General features: G+C 46.2%; 20 non-coding genes across 20 annotated transcripts; all 20 read left to right on the plus strand.

Moving 5' to 3' along the window:
• Positions 1-744: 744 nt before the first annotated feature.
• TRNAR-CCU (transfer RNA arginine (anticodon CCU)) lies at positions 745-817 on the plus strand. Its single transcript has one exon. It is a non-coding gene; the product is annotated as a tRNA-Arg (tRNA).
• A 363-nt stretch (positions 818-1,180) lies between these two features.
• TRNAI-UAU (transfer RNA isoleucine (anticodon UAU)) lies at positions 1,181-1,273 on the plus strand. The gene is given in 2 exon segments: positions 1,181-1,218; positions 1,238-1,273. It is a non-coding gene; the product is annotated as a tRNA-Ile (tRNA).
• A 1,478-nt stretch (positions 1,274-2,751) lies between these two features.
• TRNAR-CCU (transfer RNA arginine (anticodon CCU)) lies at positions 2,752-2,824 on the plus strand. Its single transcript has one exon. It is a non-coding gene; the product is annotated as a tRNA-Arg (tRNA).
• A 363-nt stretch (positions 2,825-3,187) lies between these two features.
• TRNAI-UAU (transfer RNA isoleucine (anticodon UAU)) lies at positions 3,188-3,280 on the plus strand. The gene is given in 2 exon segments: positions 3,188-3,225; positions 3,245-3,280. It is a non-coding gene; the product is annotated as a tRNA-Ile (tRNA).
• Positions 3,281-4,759: 1,479 nt separating this feature from the next.
• TRNAR-CCU (transfer RNA arginine (anticodon CCU)) lies at positions 4,760-4,832 on the plus strand. The gene has a single exon. It is a non-coding gene; the product is annotated as a tRNA-Arg (tRNA).
• Positions 4,833-5,195: 363 nt separating this feature from the next.
• On the plus strand, positions 5,196-5,288 carry TRNAI-UAU (transfer RNA isoleucine (anticodon UAU)). The gene is given in 2 exon segments: positions 5,196-5,233; positions 5,253-5,288. It is a non-coding gene; the product is annotated as a tRNA-Ile (tRNA).
• Positions 5,289-5,985: 697 nt separating this feature from the next.
• TRNAE-CUC (transfer RNA glutamic acid (anticodon CUC)) lies at positions 5,986-6,057 on the plus strand. The gene has a single exon. It is a non-coding gene; the product is annotated as a tRNA-Glu (tRNA).
• Positions 6,058-6,767: 710 nt separating this feature from the next.
• On the plus strand, positions 6,768-6,840 carry TRNAR-CCU (transfer RNA arginine (anticodon CCU)). Its single transcript has one exon. It is a non-coding gene; the product is annotated as a tRNA-Arg (tRNA).
• Positions 6,841-7,199: 359 nt separating this feature from the next.
• On the plus strand, positions 7,200-7,292 carry TRNAI-UAU (transfer RNA isoleucine (anticodon UAU)). The gene is given in 2 exon segments: positions 7,200-7,237; positions 7,257-7,292. It is a non-coding gene; the product is annotated as a tRNA-Ile (tRNA).
• A 1,479-nt stretch (positions 7,293-8,771) lies between these two features.
• TRNAR-CCU (transfer RNA arginine (anticodon CCU)) lies at positions 8,772-8,844 on the plus strand. Its single transcript has one exon. It is a non-coding gene; the product is annotated as a tRNA-Arg (tRNA).
• Positions 8,845-9,207: 363 nt separating this feature from the next.
• Positions 9,208-9,300, plus strand: TRNAI-UAU (transfer RNA isoleucine (anticodon UAU)). Its single transcript is given in 2 exon segments — positions 9,208-9,245; positions 9,265-9,300. It is a non-coding gene; the product is annotated as a tRNA-Ile (tRNA).
• A 1,479-nt stretch (positions 9,301-10,779) lies between these two features.
• On the plus strand, positions 10,780-10,852 carry TRNAR-CCU (transfer RNA arginine (anticodon CCU)). The gene has a single exon. It is a non-coding gene; the product is annotated as a tRNA-Arg (tRNA).
• Positions 10,853-11,216: 364 nt separating this feature from the next.
• Positions 11,217-11,309, plus strand: TRNAI-UAU (transfer RNA isoleucine (anticodon UAU)). The gene is given in 2 exon segments: positions 11,217-11,254; positions 11,274-11,309. It is a non-coding gene; the product is annotated as a tRNA-Ile (tRNA).
• Positions 11,310-12,788: 1,479 nt separating this feature from the next.
• TRNAR-CCU (transfer RNA arginine (anticodon CCU)) lies at positions 12,789-12,861 on the plus strand. The gene has a single exon. It is a non-coding gene; the product is annotated as a tRNA-Arg (tRNA).
• Positions 12,862-14,796: 1,935 nt separating this feature from the next.
• TRNAR-CCU (transfer RNA arginine (anticodon CCU)) lies at positions 14,797-14,869 on the plus strand. Its single transcript has one exon. It is a non-coding gene; the product is annotated as a tRNA-Arg (tRNA).
• A 363-nt stretch (positions 14,870-15,232) lies between these two features.
• TRNAI-UAU (transfer RNA isoleucine (anticodon UAU)) lies at positions 15,233-15,325 on the plus strand. Its single transcript is given in 2 exon segments — positions 15,233-15,270; positions 15,290-15,325. It is a non-coding gene; the product is annotated as a tRNA-Ile (tRNA).
• Positions 15,326-16,804: 1,479 nt separating this feature from the next.
• Positions 16,805-16,877, plus strand: TRNAR-CCU (transfer RNA arginine (anticodon CCU)). The gene has a single exon. It is a non-coding gene; the product is annotated as a tRNA-Arg (tRNA).
• Positions 16,878-17,240: 363 nt separating this feature from the next.
• TRNAI-UAU (transfer RNA isoleucine (anticodon UAU)) lies at positions 17,241-17,333 on the plus strand. The gene is given in 2 exon segments: positions 17,241-17,278; positions 17,298-17,333. It is a non-coding gene; the product is annotated as a tRNA-Ile (tRNA).
• Positions 17,334-18,812: 1,479 nt separating this feature from the next.
• TRNAR-CCU (transfer RNA arginine (anticodon CCU)) lies at positions 18,813-18,885 on the plus strand. The gene has a single exon. It is a non-coding gene; the product is annotated as a tRNA-Arg (tRNA).
• A 363-nt stretch (positions 18,886-19,248) lies between these two features.
• Positions 19,249-19,341, plus strand: TRNAI-UAU (transfer RNA isoleucine (anticodon UAU)). Its single transcript is given in 2 exon segments — positions 19,249-19,286; positions 19,306-19,341. It is a non-coding gene; the product is annotated as a tRNA-Ile (tRNA).
• The last annotated feature ends 1,268 nt before the right edge of the window (positions 19,342-20,609 follow it).

Here is a 20,609-nt window from a genome sequence, read left to right on the forward strand (position 1 = left end):
GCCGCGGCCCGGGTTCGATTCCCGGTCAGGGAAGGTTTTTAATAAAGCACAACAAAGATGAGGAGAAATGTTTACATAAAGAGGAGCAGAGAAGTTGGTCCGAATGGCCCCGCAAGCTTTTATAACAATTTGAGAAGGCTGCACATCTGGTTCCAGGCTTGGGACAGGAAGTTGAAAAGAGCATCACAAGAGTGGTGTTTGCACTGTTGTCAGAGTGCAAGTTATGACACCGTGACAGGAAGCACAATTGGAAGCTCAGTCTGGGAGAAAACAAGAGTCCTTCAGTCCAGTTTCCCCAAATTGCAGATTGATATTTTAGTGCACGTTAGGGTCCGTTTTGCCTGGACTCCAAACGTATTTGCTGCATGCGTTCTTTGGTTATTGGACTTTGAAAATGAGACCTGCGCCTCCTTGACGTGCTCACCTTGAAGCGTCTATTGAAAACCAGGAAGTCTTAGTATGCAAACGTCTTGCACATGCTCAGTAGCACTCCCAGTAGAAGTCAACCAGGCAAATCAAGCAGGTGCCAAAGAGGTGATTTTCCAGAGGAACGTCCAATTTTTGGGGCTCTTTTCAAAAGACATTCCAAAAGTAGTGTTTGCTTGGTTGTTTTTTTTTCTAATTGACTGTTTTAGCCCAGAGCGATCAGTCGATCTCGTATGTCGGGCAACAAACTAGAGTCATAATGAGGGCTCTCTGAACCTAGTTTGCAGCCACCAAAACCAGCCACTGCTGCTACCACATGCCCCAGTGGCCTAATGGATAAGGCACTGGCCTCCTAAGCCAGGGATTGTGGGTTCGAGTCCCATCTGGGGTGCTCTCAATCGAGCAAGTGACTGTTTCGGCCCAGTGTAACGCCATTGGCAAGACATCTGCCGGTAGGCAAGGTTTTTTTTTACGCCAGGAATCAATTCCACTCGAAATCCATGTCCCAAAACCACCCCTTTAAGCATGGCTCTACAAGCTTGCATGGGAATCACAAAGCTTTCCACACGCCTATTTTGAAAGAAAAAACAGACAATTGGCTTGTGGACTGAAAAGGCTTCAAGCGAACTTTGGTCAAGCTACCTTTCTTAATGTGCAAGAAGCCTTTTCATCAATTTTCGCTGTCCCACAGAGGAGCGTTAAGGTTGCAAGTGAGAAAACAAGAAAACCGAGTGTAAGCTGACACCAGCACGAAGCTCCAGTGGCGCAATCGGTTAGCGCGCGGTACTTATAAGGCAGTATTTGTTGAGCAATGCCGAGGTTGTGAGTTCAAGCCTCACCTGGAACACTTCCCTTTAAGCTTTCAAGTTTTATTTGAAAGATTTTTTTAAGGGATAATGTGCAGGAATATATTTTCTCCAATATTTTCATTAGTAGACGTTAACACGGCTTAATGAAGCACTGACCGCGGTTAAGAACTGCTGGGAGAGTTCATGGTTCCAAACCAACCAACAGCGATTCCCTGGTGGTCTAGTGGCTAGGATTCGGCGCTCTCACCGCCGCGGCCCGGGTTCGATTCCCGGTCAGGGAACGTTTTTAATAAAGTACAGCAAAGATGAGGAGAAATGTTTACATGGAGAGGAGCAGAGAAGTTGGTCCGAATGGTCCCGCGAGCTTTTCTAACAAGTTGAAAAGTCTGCGCATCTGATTTCAAGTTTTAATCCTGAGAGATTAATATTGGAACAAGGAATTTTACAATCTTCAAGGAGTCTCTCTCATTTGGCATGGTGCCAAAAGTTTGGCAAAAAGCATAAATGGTGCTAATCTTTAAAACGAGACCAAAATCCCCGCCACTGGATGAAAGACTTAGTGAGCCTCAACATCTGTGGTGTGGAAGTTATTTGAAAGATTTTTAAGGGATAATGTGCAAGGATATATTGTCTCCCACCTTATCAGTAGTAGACGTGAACACGGCTCAATGAAGGACTGATCGCGGTTAAGAACTGCTGGGAGAGCTCATGGCTTCAGAGCACGCGCCAGCGATTCCCTGGTGGTCTAGTGGCTAGGATTCGGCGCTCTCACCGCCGCGGCCCGGGTTCGATTCCCGGTCGGGGAAGGTTTTTAATAAAGCACAACAAAGATGAGGAGAAATGTTTACATAAAGAGGAGCAGAGAAGTTGGTCCGAATGGCCCCGCAAGCTTTTATAACAATTTGAGAAGGCTGCACATCTGGTTCCAGGCTTGGGACAGGAAGTTGAAAAGAGCATCACAAGAGTGGTGTTTGCACTGTTGTCAGAGTGCAAGTTATGACACCGTGACAGGAAGCACAATTGGAAGCTCAGTCTGGGAGAAAACAAGAGTCCTTCAGTCCAGTCCCCCAAATTGCAGATTGATATTTTAGTGCACGTTAGGGTCCGTTTTGCCTGGACTCCAAACGTATTTGCTGCATGCGTTCTTTGGTTATTGGACTTTGAAAATGAGACCTGCGCCTCCTTGACGTGCTCACCTTGAAGCGTCTATTGAAAACCAGGAAGTCTTAGTATGCAAACGTCTTGCACATGCTCAGTAGCACTCCCAGTAGAAGTCAACCAGGCAAATCAAGCAGGTGCCAAAGAGGTGATTTTCCAGAGGAACGTCCAATTTTTGGGGCTCTTTTCAAAAGACATTCCAAAAGTAGTGTTTGCTTGGTTGTTTTTTTTTCTAATTGACTGTTTTAGCCCAGAGCGATCAGTCGATCTCGTATGTCGGGCAACAAACTAGAGTCATAATGAGGGCTCTCTGAACCTAGTTTGCAGCCACCAAAACCAGCCAGTGCTGCTACCACATGCCCCAGTGGCCTAATGGATAAGGCACTGGCCTCCTAAGCCAGGGATTGTGGGTTCGAGTCCCATCTGGGGTGCTCTCAATAGAGCAAGTGACCGTTTCGGCCCAGTATAACACCATTGGCAAGACATCTGCCGGTAGGCAAGGTTTTTTTTTACACCAGGAATCAATTCCACTCGAAATCCATGTCCCAAAACCACCCCTTTAAGCATGGCTCTACAAGCTTGCATGGGAATCACAAAGCTTTCCACACGCCTATTTTGAACGAAAAAACAGACAATTGGCTTGTGGACTGAAAAGGCTTCAAGCGAACTTTGGTCAAGCTACCTTTCTTAATGTGCAAGAAGCCTTTTCATCAATTTTCGCTGTCCCACAGAGGAGCGTTAAGGTTGCAAGTGAGAAAACAAGAAAACCGAGTGTAAGCTGACACCAGCACAAAGCTCCAGTGGCGCAATCGGTTAGCGCACGGTACTTATAAGGCAGTATTTGTTGAGCAATGCCGAGGTTGTGAGTTCAAGCCTCACCTGGAGCACTTCCCTTTAATCTTTCAAGTTTTATTTGAAAGATTTTTTTAAGGGATAATGTGCAGGAATATATTTTCTCCAATATTTTCATTAGTAGACGTTAACACGGCTTAATGAAGCACTGACCGCGGTTAAGAACTGCTGGGAGAGTTCATGGTTCCTAAAGCAACCAACAGCGATTCCCTGGTGGTCTAGTGGCTAGGATTCGGCGCTCTCACCGCCGCGGCCCGGGTTCGATTCCCGGTCAGGGAACGTTTTTAATAAAGTACAGCAAAGATGAGGAGAAATGTTTACATGGAGAGGAGCAGAGAAGTTGGTCCGAATGGTCCCGCGAGCTTTTCTAACAAGTTGAAAAGTCTGCGCATCTGATTTCAAGTTTTAATCCTGAGAGATTAATATTGGAACAAGGAATTTTACAATCTTCAAGGAGTCTCTCTCATTTGGCATGGTGCCAAAAGTTTGGCAAAAAGCATAAATGGTGCTAATCTTTAAAACGAGACCAAAATCCCCGCCACTGGATGAAAGACTTAGTGAGCCTCAACATCTGTGGTGTGGAAGTTATTTGAAAGATTTTTAAGGGATAATGTGCAAGGATATATTGTCTCCCACCTTATCAGTAGTAGACGTGAACACGGCTCAATGAAGGACTGATCGCGGTTAAGAACTGCTGGGAGAGCTCATGGCTTCAGAGCACCCGCCAGCGATTCCCTGGTGGTCTAGTGGCTAGGATTCGGCGCTCTCACCGCCGCGGCCCGGGTTCGATTCCCGGTCGGGGAAGGTTTTTAATAAAGCACAACAAAGATGAGGAGAAATGTTTACATAAAGAGGAGCAGAGAAGTTGGTCCGAATGGCCCCGCAAGCTTTTATAACAATTTGAGAAGGCTGCACATCTGGTTCCAGGCTTGGGACAGGAAGTTGAAAAGAGCATCACAAGAGTGGTGTTTGCACTGTTGTCAGAGTGCAAGTTATGACACCGTGACAGGAAGCACAATTGGAAGCTCAGTCTGGGAGAAAACAAGAGTCCTTCAGTCCAGTCCCCCAAATTGCAGATTGATATTTTAGTGCACGTTAGGGTCCGTTTTGCCTGGACTCCAAACGTATTTGCTGCATGCGTTCTTTGGTTATTGGACTTTGAAAATGAGACCTGCGCCTCCTTGACGTGCTCACCTTGAAGCGTCTATTGAAAACCAGGAAGTCTTAGTATGCAAACGTCTTGCACATGCTCAGTAGCACTCCCTGTAGAAGTCAACCAGGCAAATCAAGCAGGTGCCAAAGAGGTGATTTTCCAGAGGAACGTCCAATTTTTGGGGCTCTTTTCAAAAGACATTCCAAAAGTAGTGTTTGCTTGGTTGTTTTTTTTTCTAATTGACTGTTTTAGCCCAGAGCGATCAGTCGATCTCGTATGTCGGGCAACAAACTAGAGTCATAATGAGGGCTCTCTGAACCTAGTTTGCAGCCACCAAAACCAGCCAGTGCTGCTACCACATGCCCCAGTGGCCTAATGGATAAGGCACTGGCCTCCTAAGCCAGGGATTGTGGGTTTGAGTCCCATCTGGGGTGCTCTCAATCGAGCAAGTGACCGTTTCGGCCCAGTGTAACGCCATTGGCAAGACATCTGCCGGTAGGCAAGGTTTTTTTTTACGCCAGGAATCAATTCCACTCGAAATCCATGTCCCAAAACCACCCCTTTAAGCATGGCTCTACAAGCTTGCATGGGAATCACAAAGCTTTCCACACGCCTATTTTGAAAGAAAAAACAGACAATTGGCTTGTGGACTGAAAAGGCTTCAAGCGAACTTTGGTCAAGCTACCTTTCTTAATGTGCAAGAAGCCTTTTCATCAATTTTCGCTGTGCCACAGAGGAGCGTTAAGGTTGCAAGTGAGAAAACAAGAAAACCGAGTGTAAGCTGACACCAGCACGAAGCTCCAGTGGCGCAATCGGTTAGCGCGCGGTACTTATAAGGCAGTATTTGTTGAGCGATGCCGAGGTTGTGAGTTCAAGCCTCACCTGGAGCACTTCCCTTTAAGCTTTCAAGTTTTATTTGAAAGATTTTTTTAAGGGATAATGTGCAGGAATATATTTTCTCCAATATTTTCATTAGTAGACGTTAACATGGCTTAATGAAGCACTGACCGCGGTTAAGAACTGCTGGGAGAGTTCATGGTTCCTAAACCAACCGACAGCGATTCCCTGGTGGTCTAGTGGCTAGGATTCGGCGCTCTCACCGCCGCGGCCCGGGTTCGATTCCCGGTCAGGGAACGTTTTTAATAAAGTACAGCAAAGATGAGGAGAAATGTTTACATGGAGAGGAGCAGAGAAGTTGGTCCGAATGGTCCCGCGAGCTTTTCTAACAAGTTGAAAAGTCTGCGCATCTGATTTCAAGTTTTAATCCTGAGAGATTAATATTGGAACAAGGAATTTTACAATCTTCAAGGAGTCTCTCTCATTTGGCATGGTGCCAAAAGTTTGGCAAAAAGCATAAATGGTGCTAATCTTTAAAACGAGACCAAAATCCCCGCCACTGGATGAAAGACTTAGTGAGCCTCAACATCTGTGGTGTGGAAGTTATTTGAAAGATTTTTAAGGGATAATGTGCAAGGATATATTGTCTCCCACCTTATCAGTAGTAGACGTGAACACGGCTCAATGAAGGACTGATCGCGGTTAAGAACTGCTGGGAGAGCTCATGGCTTCAGAGCACTCGCCAGCGATTCCCTGGTGGTCTAGTGGCTAGGATTCGGCGCTCTCACCGCCGTGGCCCGGGTTCGATTCCCGGTCAGGGAAGGTTTTTAATAAAGCACAACAAAGATGAGGAGAAATGTTTACATAAAGAGGAGCAGAGAAGTTGGTCCGAATGGCCACGCAAGCTTTTATAACAATTTGAGAAGGCTGCACATCTGGTTCCAGGCTTGGGACAGGAAGTTGAAAAGAGCATCACAAGAGTGGTGTTTGCACTGTTGTCAGAGTGCAAGTTATGACACCGTGACAGGAAGCACAATTGGAAGCTCAGTCTGGGAGAAAACAAGAGTCCTTCAGTCCAGTCCCCCAAATTGCAGATTGATATTTTAGTGCACGTTAGGGTCCGTTTTGCCTGGACTCCAAACGTATTTGCTGCATGCGTTCTTTGGTTATTGGACTTTGAAAATGAGACCTGCGCCTCCTTGACGTGCTCACCTTGAAGCGTCTATTGAAAACCAGGAAGTCTTAGTATGCAAACGTCTTGCACATGCTCAGTAGCACTCCCAGTAGAAGTCAACCAGGCAAATCAAGCAGGTGCCAAAGAGGTGATTTTCCAGAGGAACGTCCAATTTTTGGGGCTCTTTTCAAAAGACATTCCAAAAGTAGTGTTTGCTTGGTTGTTTTTTTTTCTAATTGACTGTTTTAGCCCAGAGCGATCAGTCGATCTCGTATGTCGGGCAACAAACTAGAGTCATAATGAGGGCTCTCTGAACCTAGTTTGCAGCCACCAAAACCAGCCAGTGCTGCTACCACATGCCCCAGTGGCCTAATGGATAAGGCACTGGCCTCCTAAGCCAGGGATTGTGGGTTCAAGTCCCATCTGGGGTGCTCTCAATCGAGCAAGTGACCGTTTCGGCCCAGTGTAACGCCATTTGGCAAGACATCTACCGGTAGGCAAGGTTTTTTTTTACGCCAGGAATCAATTCCACTCGAAATCCATGTCCCAAAACCACCCCTTTAAGCATGGCTCTACAAGCTTGCATGGGAATCACAAAGCTTTCCACACGCCTATTTTGAAAGAAAAAACAGACAATTGGCTTGTGGACTGAAAAGGCTTCAAGCGAACTTTGGTCAAGCTACCTTTCTTAATGTGCAAGAAGCCTTTTCATCAATTTTCGCTGTGCCACAGCGTTAAGGTTGCAAGTGAGAAAACAAGAAAACCGAGTGTAAGCTGACACCAGCACGAAGCTCCAGTGGCGCAATCGGTTAGCGCGCGGTGCTTATAAGGCAGTATTTGTTGAGCAATGCCGAGGTTGTGAGTTCAAGCCTCACCTGGAGCACTGCCCTTTAAGCTTTCAAGTTTTATTTGAAAGATTTTTTTAAGGGATAATGTGCAGGAATATATTTTCTCCAATATTTTCATTAGTAGACGTTAACACGGCTTAATGAAGCACTGACCGCGGTTAAGAACTGCTGGGAGAGTTCATGGTTCCTAAACCAACCGACAGCGATTCCCTGGTGGTCTAGTGGCTAGGATTCGGCGCTCTCACCGCCGCGGCCCGGGTTCGATTCCCGGTCAGGGAACGTTTTTAATAAAGTACAGCAAAGATGAGGAGAAATGTTTACATGGAGAGGAGCAGAGAAGTTGGTCCGAATGGTCCCGCGAGCTTTTCTAACAAGTTGAAAAGTCTGCGCATCTGATTTCAAGTTTTAATCCTGAGAGATTAATATTGGAACAAGGAATTTTACAATCTTCAAGGAGTCTCTCTCATTTGGCATGGTGCCAAAAGTTTGGCAAAAAGCATAAATGGTGCTAATCTTTAAAACGAGACCAAAATCCCCGCCACTGGATGAAAGACTTAGTGAGCCTCAACATCTGTGGTGTGGAAGTTATTTGAAAGATTTTTAAGGGATAATGTGCAAGGATATATTGTCTCCCACCTTATCAGTAGTAGACGTGAACACGGCTCAATGAAGGACTGATCGCGGTTAAGAACTGCTGGGAGAGCTCATGGCTTCAGAGCACTCGCCAGCGATTCCCTGGTGGTCTAGTGGCTAGGATTCGGCGCTCTCACCGCCGCGGCCCGGGTTCGATTCCCGGTCAGGGAAGGTTTTTAATAAAGCACAACAAAGATGAGGAGAAATGTTTACATAAAGAGGAGCAGAGAAGTTGGTCCGAATGGCCCCGCAAGCTTTTATAACAATTTGAGAAGGCTGCACATCTGGTTCCAGGCTTGGGACAGGAAGTTGAAAAGAGCATCACAAGAGTGGTGTTTGCACTGTTGTCAGAGTGCAAGTTATGACACCGTGACAGGAAGCACAATTGGAAGCTCAGTCTGGGAGAAAACAAGAGTGCTTCAGTCCAGTCCCCCAAATTGCAGATTGATATTTTAGTGCACGTTAGGGTCCGTTTTGCCTGGACTCCAAACGTATTTGCTGCATGCGTTCTTTGGTTATTGGACTTTGAAAATGAGACCTGCGCCTCCTTGACGTGCTCACCTTGAAGCGTCTATTGAAAACCAGGAAGTCTTAGTATGCAAACGTCTTGCACATGCTCAGTAGCACTCCCAGTAGAAGTCAACCAGGCAAATCAAGCAGGTGCCAAAGAGGTGATTTTCCAGAGGAACGTCCAATTTTTGGGGCTCTTTTCAAAAGACATTCCAAAAGTAGTGTTTGCTTGGTTGTTTTTTTTTCTAATTGACTGTTTTAGCCCAGAGCGATCAGTCGATCTCGTATGTCGGGCAACAAACTAGAGTCATAATGAGGGCTCTCTGAACCTAGTTTGCAGCCACCAAAACCAGCCAGTGCTGCTACCACATGCCCCAGTGGCCTAATGGATAAGGCACTGGCCTCCTAAGCCAGGGATTGTGGGTTTGAGTCCCATCTGGGGTGCTCTCAATCGAGCAAGTGACCGTTTCGGCCCAGTGTAACGCCATTGGCAAGACATCTGCCGGTAGGCAAGGTTTTTTTTTACGCCAGGAATCAATTCCACTCGAAATCCATGTCCCAAAACCACCCCTTTAAGCATGGCTCTACAAGCTTGCATGGGAATCACAAAGCTTTCCACACGCCTATTTTGAAAGAAAAAACAGACAATTGGCTTGTGGACTGAAAAGGCTTCAAGCGAACTTTGGTCAAGCTACCTTTCTTAATGTGCAAGAAGCCTTTTCATCAATTTTCGCTGTGCCACAGAGGAGCGTTAAGGTTGCAAGTGAGAAAACAAGAAAACCGAGTGTAAGCTGACACCAGCACGAAGCTCCAGTGGCGCAATCGGTTAGCGCGCGGTACTTATAAGGCAGTATTTGTTGAGCGATGCCGAGGTTGTGAGTTCAAGCCTCACCTGGAGCACTTCCCTTTAAGCTTTCAAGTTTTATTTGAAAGATTTTTTTAAGGGATAATGTGCAGGAATATATTTTCTCCAATATTTTCATTAGTAGACGTTAACATGGCTTAATGAAGCACTGACCGCGGTTAAGAACTGCTGGGAGAGTTCATGGTTCCTAAACCAACCGACAGCGATTCCCTGGTGGTCTAGTGGCTAGGATTCGGCGCTCTCACCGCCGCGGCCCGGGTTCGATTCCCGGTCAGGGAACGTTTTTAATAAAGTACAGCAAAGATGAGGAGAAATGTTTACATGGAGAGGAGCAGAGAAGTTGGTCCGAATGGTCCCGCGAGCTTTTCTAACAAGTTGAAAAGTCTGCGCATCTGATTTCAAGTTTTAATCCTGAGAGATTAATATTGGAACAAGGAATTTTACAATCTTCAAGGAGTCTCTCTCATTTGGCATGGTGCCAAAAGTTTGGCAAAAAGCATAAATGGTGCTAATCTTTAAAACGAGACCAAAATCCCCGCCACTGGATGAAAGACTTAGTGAGCCTCAACATCTGTGGTGTGGAAGTTATTTGAAAGATTTTTAAGGGATAATGTGCAAGGATATATTGTCTCCCACCTTATCAGTAGTAGACGTGAACACGGCTCAATGAAGGACTGATCGCGGTTAAGAACTGCTGGGAGAGCTCATGGCTTCAGAGCACTCGCCAGCGATTCCCTGGTGGTCTAGTGGCTAGGATTCGGCGCTCTCACCGCCGCGGCCTGGGTTCGATTCCCGGTCAGGGAAGGTTTTTAATAAAGCACAACAAAGATGAGGAGAAATGTTTACATAAAGAGGAGCAGAGAAGTTGGTCCGAATGGCCCCGCAAGCTTTTATAACAATTTGAGAAGGCTGCACATCTGGTTCCAGGCTTGGGACAGGAAGTTGAAAAGAGCATCACAAGAGTGGTGTTTGCACTGTTGTCAGAGTGCAAGTTATGACACCGTGACAGGAAGCACAATTGGAAGCTCAGTCTGGGAGAAAACAAGAGTCCTTCAGTCCAGTCCCCCAAATTGCAGATTGATATTTTAGTGCACGTTAGGGTCCGTTTTGCCTGGACTCCAAACGTATTTGCTGCATGCGTTCTTTGGTTATTGGACTTTGAAAATGAGACCTGCGCCTCCTTGACGTGCTCACCTTGAAGCGTCTATTGAAAACCAGGAAGTCTTAGTATGCAAACGTCTTGCACATGCTCAGTAGCACTCCCAGTAGAAGTCAACCAGGCAAATCAAGCAGGTGCCAAAGAGGTGATTTTCCAGAGGAACGTCCAATTTTTGGGGCTCTTTTCAAAAGACATTCCAAAAGTAGTGTTTGCTTGGTTGTTTTTTTTTCTAATTGACTGTTTTAGCCCAGAGCGATCAGTCGATCTCGTATGTCGGGCAACAAACTAGAGTCATAATGAGGGCTCTCTGAACCTAGTTTGCAGCCACCAAAACCAGCCAGTGCTGCTACCACATGCCCCAGTGGCCTAATGGATAAGGCACTGGCCTCCTAAGCCAGGGATTGTGGGTTCAAGTCCCATCTGGGGTGCTCTCAATCGAGCAAGTGACCGTTTCGGCCCAGTGTAACGCCATTTGGCAAGACATCTACCGGTAGGCAAGGTTTTTTTTTACGCCAGGAATCAATTCCACTCGAAATCCATGTCCCAAAACCACCCCTTTAAGCATGGCTCTACAAGCTTGCATGGGAATCACAAAGCTTTCCACACGCCTATTTTGAAAGAAAAAACAGACAATTGGCTTGTGGACTGAAAAGGCTTCAAGCGAACTTTGGTCAAGCTACCTTTCTTAATGTGCAAGAAGCCTTTTCATCAATTTTCGCTGTGCCACAGAGGAGCGTTAAGGTTGCAAGTGAGAAAACAAGAAAACCGAGTGTAAGCTGACACCAGCACGAAGCTCCAGTGGCGCAATCGGTTAGCGCGCGGTACTTATAAGGCAGTATTTGTTGAGCAATGCCGAGGTTGTGAGTTCAAGCCTCACCTGGAGCACTTCCCTTTAAGCTTTCAAGTTTTATTTGAAAGATTTTTTTAAGGGATAATGTGCAGGAATATATTTTCTCCAATATTTTCATTAGTAGACGTTAACACGGCTTAATGAAGCACTGACCGCGGTTAAGAACTGCTGGGAGAGTTCATGGTTCCTAAACCAACCGACAGCGATTCCCTGGTGGTCTAGTGGCTAGGATTCGGCGCTCTCACCGCCGCGGCCCGGGTTCGATTCCCGGTCAGGGAACGTTTTTAATAAAGTACAGCAAAGATGAGGAGAAATGTTTACATGGAGAGGAGCAGAGAAGTTGGTCCGAATGGTCCCGCGAGCTTTTCTAACAAGTTGAAAAGTCTGCGCATCTGATTTCAAGTTTTAATCCTGAGAGATTAATATTGGAACAAGGAATTTTACAATCTTCAAGGAGTCTCTCTCATTTGGCATGGTGCCAAAAGTTTGGCAAAAAGCATAAATGGTGCTAATCTTTAAAACGAGACCAAAATCCCCGCCACTGGATGAAAGACTTAGTGAGCCTCAACATCTGTGGTGTGGAAGTTATTTGAAAGATTTTTAAGGGATAATGTGCAAGGATATATTGTCTCCCACCTTATCAGTAGTAGACGTGAACACGGCTCAATGAAGGACTGATCGCGGTTAAGAACTGCTGGGAGAGCTCATGGCTTCAGAGCACTCGCCAGCGATTCCCTGGTGGTCTAGTGGCTAGGATTCGGCGCTCTCACCGCTGCGGCCCGGGTTCGATTCCCGGTCAGGGAAGGTTTTTAATAAAGCACAACAAAGATGAGGAGAAATGTTTACATAAAGAGGAGCAGAGAAGTTGGTCCGAATGGCCCCGCAAGCTTTTATAACAATTTGAGAAGGCTGCACATCTGGTTCCAGGCTTGGGACAGGAAGTTGAAAAGAGCATCACAAGAGTGGTGTTTGCACTGTTGTCAGAGTGCAAGTTATGACACCGTGACAGGAAGCACAATTGGAAGCTCAGTCTGGGAGAAAACAAGAGTCCTTCAGTCCAGTCCCCCAAATTGCAGATTGATATTTTAGTGCACGTTAGGGTCCGTTTTGCCTGGACTCCAAACGTATTTGCTGCATGCGTTCTTTGGTTATTGGACTTTGAAAATGAGACCTGCGCCTCCTTGACGTGCTCACCTTGAAGCGTCTATTGAAAACCAGGAAGTCTTAGTATGCAAACGTCTTGCACATGCTCAGTAGCACTCCCAGTAGAAGTCAACCAGGCAAATCAAGCAGGTGCCAAAGAGGTGATTTTCCAGAGGAACGTCCAATTTTTGGGGCTCTTTTCAAAAGACATTCCAAAAGTAGTGTTTGCTTGGTTGTTTTTTTTTCTAATTGACTGTTTTAGCCCAGAGCGATCAGTCGATCTCGTATGTCGGGCAACAAACTAGAGTCATAATGAGGGCTCTCTGAACCTAGTTTGCAGCCACCAAAACCAGCCAGTGCTGCTACCACATGCCCCAGTGGCCTAATGGATAAGGCACTGGCCTCCTAAGCCAGGGATTGTGGGTTCGAGTCCCATCTGGGGTGCTCTCAATCGAGCAAGTGACCGTTTCGGCCCAGTGTAACGCCATTGGCAAGACATCTGACGGTAGGCGAGGTTTTTTTTTACGCCAGGAATCAATTCCACTCGAAATCCATGTCCCAAAACCACCCCTTTAAGCATGGCTGTACAAGCTTGCATGGGAATCACAAAGCTTTCCACACGCCTATTTTGAAAGAAAAAACAGACAATTGGCTTGTGGACTGAAAAGGCTTCAAGCGAACTTTGGTCAAGCTACCTTTCTTAATGTGCAAGAAGCCTTTTCATCAATTTTCGCTGTGCCACAGAGGAGCGTTAAGGTTGCAAGTGAGAAAACAAGAAAACCGAGTGTAAGCTGACACCAGCATGAAGCTCCAGTGGCGCAATCGGTTAGCACGTGGAACTTATAAGGCAGTATTTGTTGAGCAATGCTGAGGTTGTGAGTTCAAGCCTCACCTGGAGCACTTCCCTTTAAGCTTTCAAGTTTTATTTGAAAGATTTTTTTAAGGGATAATGTGCAGGAATATATTTTCTCCAATATTTTCATTAGTAGACGTTAACACGGCTTAATGAAGCACTGACCGCGGTTAAGAACTGCTGGGAGAGTTCATGGTTCCTAAACCAACCGACAGCGATTCCCTGGTGGTCTAGTGGCTAGGATTCGGCGCTCTCACCGCCGCGGCCCGGGTTCGATTCCCGGTCAGGGAACGTTTTTAATAAAGTACAGCAAAGATGAGGAGAAATGTTTACATGGAGAGGAGCAGAGAAGATGGTCCGAATGGTCCCGCGAGCTTTTCTAACAAGTTGAAAAGTCTGCGCATCTGATTTCAAGTTTTAATCCTGAGAGATTAATATTGGAACAAGGAATTTTACAATCTTCAAGGAGTCTCTCTCATTTGGCATGGTGCCAAAAGTTTGGCAAAAAGCATAAATGGTGCTAATCTTTAAAACGAGACCAAAATCCCCGCCACTGGATGAAAGACTTAGTGAGCCTCAACATCTGTGGTGTGGAAGTTATTTGAAAGATTTTTAAGGGATAATGTGCAAGGATATATTGTCTCCCACCTTATCAGTAGTAGACGTGAACACGGCTCAATGAAGGACTGATCGCGGTTAAGAACTGCTGGGAGAGCTCATGGCTTCAGAGCACTCGCCAGCAATTCCCTGGTGGTCTAGTGGCTAGGATTCGGCGCTCTCACCGCCGCGGCCCGGGTTCGATTCCCGGTCAGGGAAGGTTTTTAATAAAGCACAACAAAGATGAGGAGAAATGTTTACATAAAGAGGAGCAGAGAAGTTGGTCCGAATGGCCACGCAAGCTTTTATAACAATTTGAGAAGGCTGCACATCTGGTTCCAGGCTTGGGACAGGAAGTTGAAAAGAGCATCACAAGAGTGGTGTTTGCACTGTTGTCAGAGTGCAAGTTATGACACCGTGACAGGAAGCACAATTGGAAGCTCAGTCTGGGAGAAAACAAGAGTCCTTCAGTCCAGTCCCCCAAATTGCAGATTGATATTTTAGTGCACGTTAGGGTCCGTTTTGCCTGGACTCCAAACGTATTTGCTGCATGCGTTCTTTGGTTATTGGACTTTGAAAATGAGACCTGCGCCTCCTTGACGTGCTCACCTTGAAGCGTCTATTGAAAACCAGGAAGTCTTAGTATGCAAACGTCTTGCACATGCTCAGTAGCACTCCCAGTAGAAGTCAACCAGGCAAATCAAGCAGGTGCCAAAGAGGTGATTTTCCAGAGGAACGTCCAATTTTTGGGGCTCTTTTCAAAAGACATTCCAAAAGTAGTGTTTGCTTGGTTGTTTTTTTTTCTAATTGACTGTTTTAGCCCAGAGCGATCAGTCGATCTCGTATGTCGGGCAACAAACTAGAGTCATAATGAGGGCTCTCTGAACCTAGTTTGCAGCCACCAAAACCAGCCAGTGCTGCTACCACATGCCCCAGTGGCCTAATGGATAAGGCACTGGCCTCCTAAGCCAGGGATTGTGGGTTCAAGTCCCATCTGGGGTGCTCTCAATCGAGCAAGTGACCGTTTCGGCCCAGTGTAACGCCATTGGCAAGACATCTGACGGTAGGCAAGGTTTTTTTTTACGCCAGGAATCAATTCCACTCGAAATCCATGTCCCAAAACCACCCCTTTAAGCATGGCTCTACAAGCTTGCATGGGAATCACAAAGCTTTCCACACGCCTATTTTGAAAGAAAAAACAGACAATTGGCTTGTGGACTGAAAAGGCTTCAAGCGAACTTTGGTCAAGCTACCTTTCTTAATGTGCAAGAAGCCTTTTCATCAATTTTCGCTGTGCCACAGAGGAGCGTTAAGGTTGCAAGTGAGAAAACAAGAAAACCGAGTGTAAGCTGACACCAGCACGAAGCTCCAGTGGCGCAATCGGTTAGCACGCGGTACTTATAAGGCAGTATTTGTTGAGCGATGCCGAGGTTGTGAGTTCAAGCCTCACCTGGAGCACTTCCCTTTAAGCTTTCAAGTTTTATTTGAAAGATTTTTTTAAGGGATAATGTGCAGGAATATATTTTCTCCAATATTTTCATTAGTAGACGTTAACACGGCTTAATGAAGCACTGACCGCGGTTAAGAACTGCTGGGAGAGTTCATGGTTCCTAAACCAACCGACAGCGATTCCCTGGTGGTCTAGTGGCTAGGATTCGGCGCTCTCACCGCCGCGGCCCGGGTTCGATTCCCGGTCAGGGAACGTTTTTAATAAAGTACAGCAAAGATGAGGAGAAATGTTTACATGGAGAGGAGCAGAGAAGTTGGTCCGAATGGTCCCGCGAGCTTTTCTAACAAGTTGAAAAGTCTGCGCATCTGATTTCAAGTTTTAATCCTGAGAGATTAATATTGGAACAAGGAATTTTACAATCTTCAAGGAGTCTCTCTCATTTGGCATGGTGCCAAAAGTTTGGCAAAAAGCATAAATGGTGCTAATCTTTAAAACGAGACCAAAATCCCCGCCACTGGATGAAAGACTTAGTGAGCCTCAACATCTGTGGTGTGGAAGTTATTTGAAAGATTTTTAAGGGATAATGTGCAAGGATATATTGTCTCCCACCTTATCAGTAGTAGACGTGAACACGGCTCAATGAAGGACTGATCGCGGTTAAGAACTGCTGGGAGAGCTCATGGCTTCAGAGCACTCGCCAGCGATTCCCTGGTGGTCTAGTGGCTAGGATTCGGCGCTCTCACCGCCGCGGCCCGGGTTCGATTCCCGGTCAGGGAAGGTTTTTAATAAAGCACAACAAAGATGAGGAGAAATGTTTACATAAAGAGGAGCAGAGAAGTTGGTCCGAATGGCCCCGCAAGCTTTTATAACAATTTGAGAAGGCTGCACATCTGGTTCCAGGCTTGGGACAGGAAGTTGAAAAGAGCATCACAAGAGTGGTGTTTGCACTGTTGTCAGAGTGCAAGTTATGACACCGTGACAGGAAGCACAATTGGAAGCTCAGTCTGGGAGAAAACAAGAGTCCTTCAGTCCAGTCCCCCAAATTGCAGATTGATATTTTAGTGCACGTTAGGGTCCGTTTTGCCTGGACTCCAAACGTATTTGCTGCATGCGTTCTTTGGTTATTGGACTTTGAAAATGAGACCTGCGCCTCCTTGACGTGCTCACCTTGAAGCGTCTATTGAAAACCAGGAAGTCTTAGTATGCAAACGTCTTGCACATGCTCAGTAGCACTCCCAGTAGAAGTCAACCAGGCAAATCAAGCAGGTGCCAAAGAGGTGATTTTCCAGAGGAACGTCCAATTTTTGGGGCTCTTTTCAAAAGACATTCCAAAAGTAGTGTTTGCTTGGTTGTTTTTTTTTCTAATTGACTGTTTTAGCCCAGAGCGATCAGTCGATCTCGTATGTCGGGCAACAAACTAGAGTCATAATGAGGGCTCTCTGAACCTAGTTTGCAGCCACCAAAACCAGCCAGTGCTGCTACCACATGCCCCAGTGGCCTAATGGATAAGGCACTGGCCTCCTAAGCCAGGGATTGTGGGTTCAAGTCCCATCTGGGGTGCTCTCAATCGAGCAAGTGACCGTTTCGGCCCAGTGTAACGCCATTGGCAAGACATCTGCCGGTAGGCAAGGTTTTTTTTTAAGCCAGGAATCAATTCCACTCGAAATCCATGTCCCAAAACCACCCCTTTAAGCATGGCTCTACAAGCTTGCATGGGAATCACAAAGCTTTCCACACGCCTATTTTGAAAGAAAAAACAGACAATTGGCTTGTGGACTGAAAAGGCTTCAAGCGAACTTTGGTCAAGCTACCTTTCTTAATGTGCAAGAAGCCTTTTCATCAATTTTCGCTGTGCCACAGAGGAGCGTTAAGGTTGCAAGTGAGAAAACAAGAAAACCGAGTGTAAGCTGACACCAGCACGAAGCTCCAGTGGCGCAATCGGTTAGCGCGCGGTACTTATAAGGCAGTATTTGTTGAGCAATGCCGAGGTTGTGAGTTCAAGCCTCACCTGGAGCTCTTCCCTTTAAGCTTTCAAGTTTTATTTGAAAGATTTTTTTAAGGGATAATGTGCAGGAATATATTTTCTCCAATATTTTCATTAGTAGACGTTAACACGGCTTAATGAAGCACTGACCGCGGTTAAGAACTGCTGGGAGAGTTCATGGTTCCTAAACCAACCGACAGCGATTCCCTGGTGGTCTAGTGGCTAGGATTCGGCGCTCTCACCGCCGCGGCCCGGGTTCGATTCCCGGTCAGGGAACGCTTTTAATAAAGTACAGCAAAGATGAGGAGAAATGTTTACATGGAGAGGAGCAGAGAAGTTGGTCCGAATGGTCCCGCGAGCTTTTCTAACAAGTTGAAAAGTCTGCGCATCTGATTTCAAGTTTTAATCCTGAGAGATTAATATTGGAACAAGGAATTTTACAATCTTCAAGGAGTCTCTCTCATTTGGCATGGTGCCAAAAGTTTGGCAAAAAGCATAAATGGTGCTAATCTTTAAAACGAGACCAAAATCCCCGCCACTGGATGAAAGACTTAGTGAGCCTCAACATCTGTGGTGTGGAAGTTATTTGAAAGATTTTTAAGGGATAATGTGCAAGGATATATTGTCTCCCACCTTATCAGTAGTAGACGTGAACACGGCTCAATGAAGGACTGATCGCGGTTAAGAACTGCTGGGAGAGCTCATGGCTTCAGAGCACTCGCCAGCGATTCCCTGGTGGTCTAGTGGCTAGGATTCGGCGCTCTCACCGCCGCGGCCCGGGTTCGATTCCCGGTCAGGGAAGGTTTTTAATAAAGCACAACAAAGATGAGGAGAAATGTTTACATAAAGAGGAGCAGAGAAGTTGGTCCGAATGGCCCCGCAAGCTTTTATAACAATTTGAGAAGGCTGCACATCTGGTTCCAGGCTTGGGACAGGAAGTTGAAAAGAGCATCACAAGAGTGGTGTTTGCACTGTTGTCAGAGTGCAAGTTATGACACCGTGACAGGAAGCACAATTGGAAGCTCAGTCTGGGAGAAAACAAGAGTCCTTCAGTCCAGTCCCCCAAATTGCAGATTGATATTTTAGTGCACGTTAGGGTCCGTTTTGCCTGGACTCCAAACGTATTTGCTGCATGCGTTCTTTGGTTATTGGACTTTGAAAATGAGACCTGCGCCTCCTTGACGTGCTCACCTTGAAGCGTCTATTGAAAACCAGGAAGTCTTAGTATGCAAACGTCTTGCACATGCTCAGTAGCACTCCCAGTAGAAGTCAACCAGGCAAATCAAGCAGGTGCCAAAGAGGTGATTTTCCAGAGGAACGTCCAATTTTTGGGGCTCTTTTCAAAAGACATTCCAAAAGTAGTGTTTGCTTGGTTGTTTTTTTTTCTAATTGACTGTTTTAGCCCAGAGCGATCAGTCGATCTCGTATGTCGGGCAACAAACTAGAGTCATAATGAGGGCTCTCTGAACCTAGTTTGCAGCCACCAAAACCAGCCAGTGCTGCTACCACATGCCCCAGTGGCCTAATGGATAAGGCACTGGCCTCCTAAGCCAGGGATTGTGGGTTCAAGTCCCATCTGGGGTGCTCTCAATCGAGCAAGTGACCGTTTCGGCCCAGTGTAACGCCATTGGCAAGACATCTGCCGGTAGGCAAGGTTTTTTTTTAAGCCAGGAATCAATTCCACTCGAAATCCATGTCCCAAAACCACCCCTTTAAGCATGGCTCTACAAGCTTGCATGGGAATCACAAAGCTTTCCACACGCCTATTTTGAAAGAAAAAACAGACAATTGGCTTGTGGACTGAAAAGGCTTCAAGCGAACTTTGGTCAAGCTACCTTTCTTAATGTGCAAGAAGCCTTTTCATCAATTTTCGCTGTGCCACAGAGGAGCGTTAAGGTTGCAAGTGAGAAAACAAGAAAACCGAGTGTAAGCTGACACCAGCACGAAGCTCCAGTGGCGCAATCGGTTAGCGCGCGGTACTTATAAGGCAGTATTTGTTGAGCAATGCCGAGGTTGTGAGTTCAAGCCTCACCTGGAGCTCTTCCCTTTAAGCTTTCAAGTTTTATTTGAAAGATTTTTTTAAGGGATAATGTGCAGGAATATATTTTCTCCAATATTTTCATTAGTAGACGTTAACACGGCTTAATGAAGCACTGACCGCGGTTAAGAACTGCTGGGAGAGTTCATGGTTCCTAAACCAACCGACAGCGATTCCCTGGTGGTCTAGTGGCTAGGATTCGGCGCTCTCACCGCCGCGGCCCGGGTTCGATTCCCGGTCAGGGAACGCTTTTAATAAAGTACAGCAAAGATGAGGAGAAATGTTTACATGGAGAGGAGCAGAGAAGTTGGTCCGAATGGTCCCGCGAGCTTTTCTAACAAGTTGAAAAGTCTGCGCATCTGATTTCAAGTTTTAATCCTGAGAGATTAATATTGGAACAAGGAATTTTACAATCTTCAAGGAGTCTCTCTCATTTGGCATGGTGCCAAAAGTTTGGCAAAAAGCATAAATGGTGCTAATCTTTAAAACGAGACCAAAATCCCCGCCACTGGATGAAAGACTTAGTGAGCCTCAACATCTGTGGTGTGGAAGTTATTTGAAAGATTTTTAAGGGATAATGTGCAAGGATATATTGTCTCCCACCTTATCAGTAGTAGACGTGAACACGGCTCAATGAAGGACTGATCGCGGTTAAGAACTGCTGGGAGAGCTCATGGCTTCAGAGCACTCGCCAGCGATTCCCTGGTGGTCTAGTGGCTAGGATTCGGCGCTCTCACCGCCGCGGCCCGGGTTCGATTCCCGGTCAGGGAAGGTTTTTAATAAAGCACAACAAAGATGAGGAGAAATGTTTACATAAAGAGGAGCAGAGAAGTTGGTCCGAATGGCCCCGCAAGCTTTTATAACAATTTGAGAAGGCTGCACATCTGGTTCCAGGCTTGGGACAGGAAGTTGAAAAGAGCATCACAAGAGTGGTGTTTGCACTGTTGTCAGAGTGCAAGTTATGACACCGTGACAGGAAGCACAATTGGAAGCTCAGTCTGGGAGAAAACAAGAGTCCTTCAGTCCAGTCCCCCAAATTGCAGATTGATATTTTAGTGCACGTTAGGGTCCGTTTTGCCTGGACTCCAAACGTATTTGCTGCATGCGTTCTTTGGTTATTGGACTTTGAAAATGAGACCTGCGCCTCCTTGACGTGCTCACCTTGAAGCGTCTATTGAAAACCAGGAAGTCTTAGTATGCAAACGTCTTGCACATGCTCAGTAGCACTCCCAGTAGAAGTCAACCAGGCAAATCAAGCAGGTGCCAAAGA

The sequence above is a fragment of the Spea bombifrons genome, chromosome 4, assembly GCF_027358695.1.
Source record: "Spea bombifrons isolate aSpeBom1 chromosome 4, aSpeBom1.2.pri, whole genome shotgun sequence".
Taxonomy (NCBI): domain Eukaryota; kingdom Metazoa; phylum Chordata; class Amphibia; order Anura; family Pelobatidae; genus Spea; species Spea bombifrons.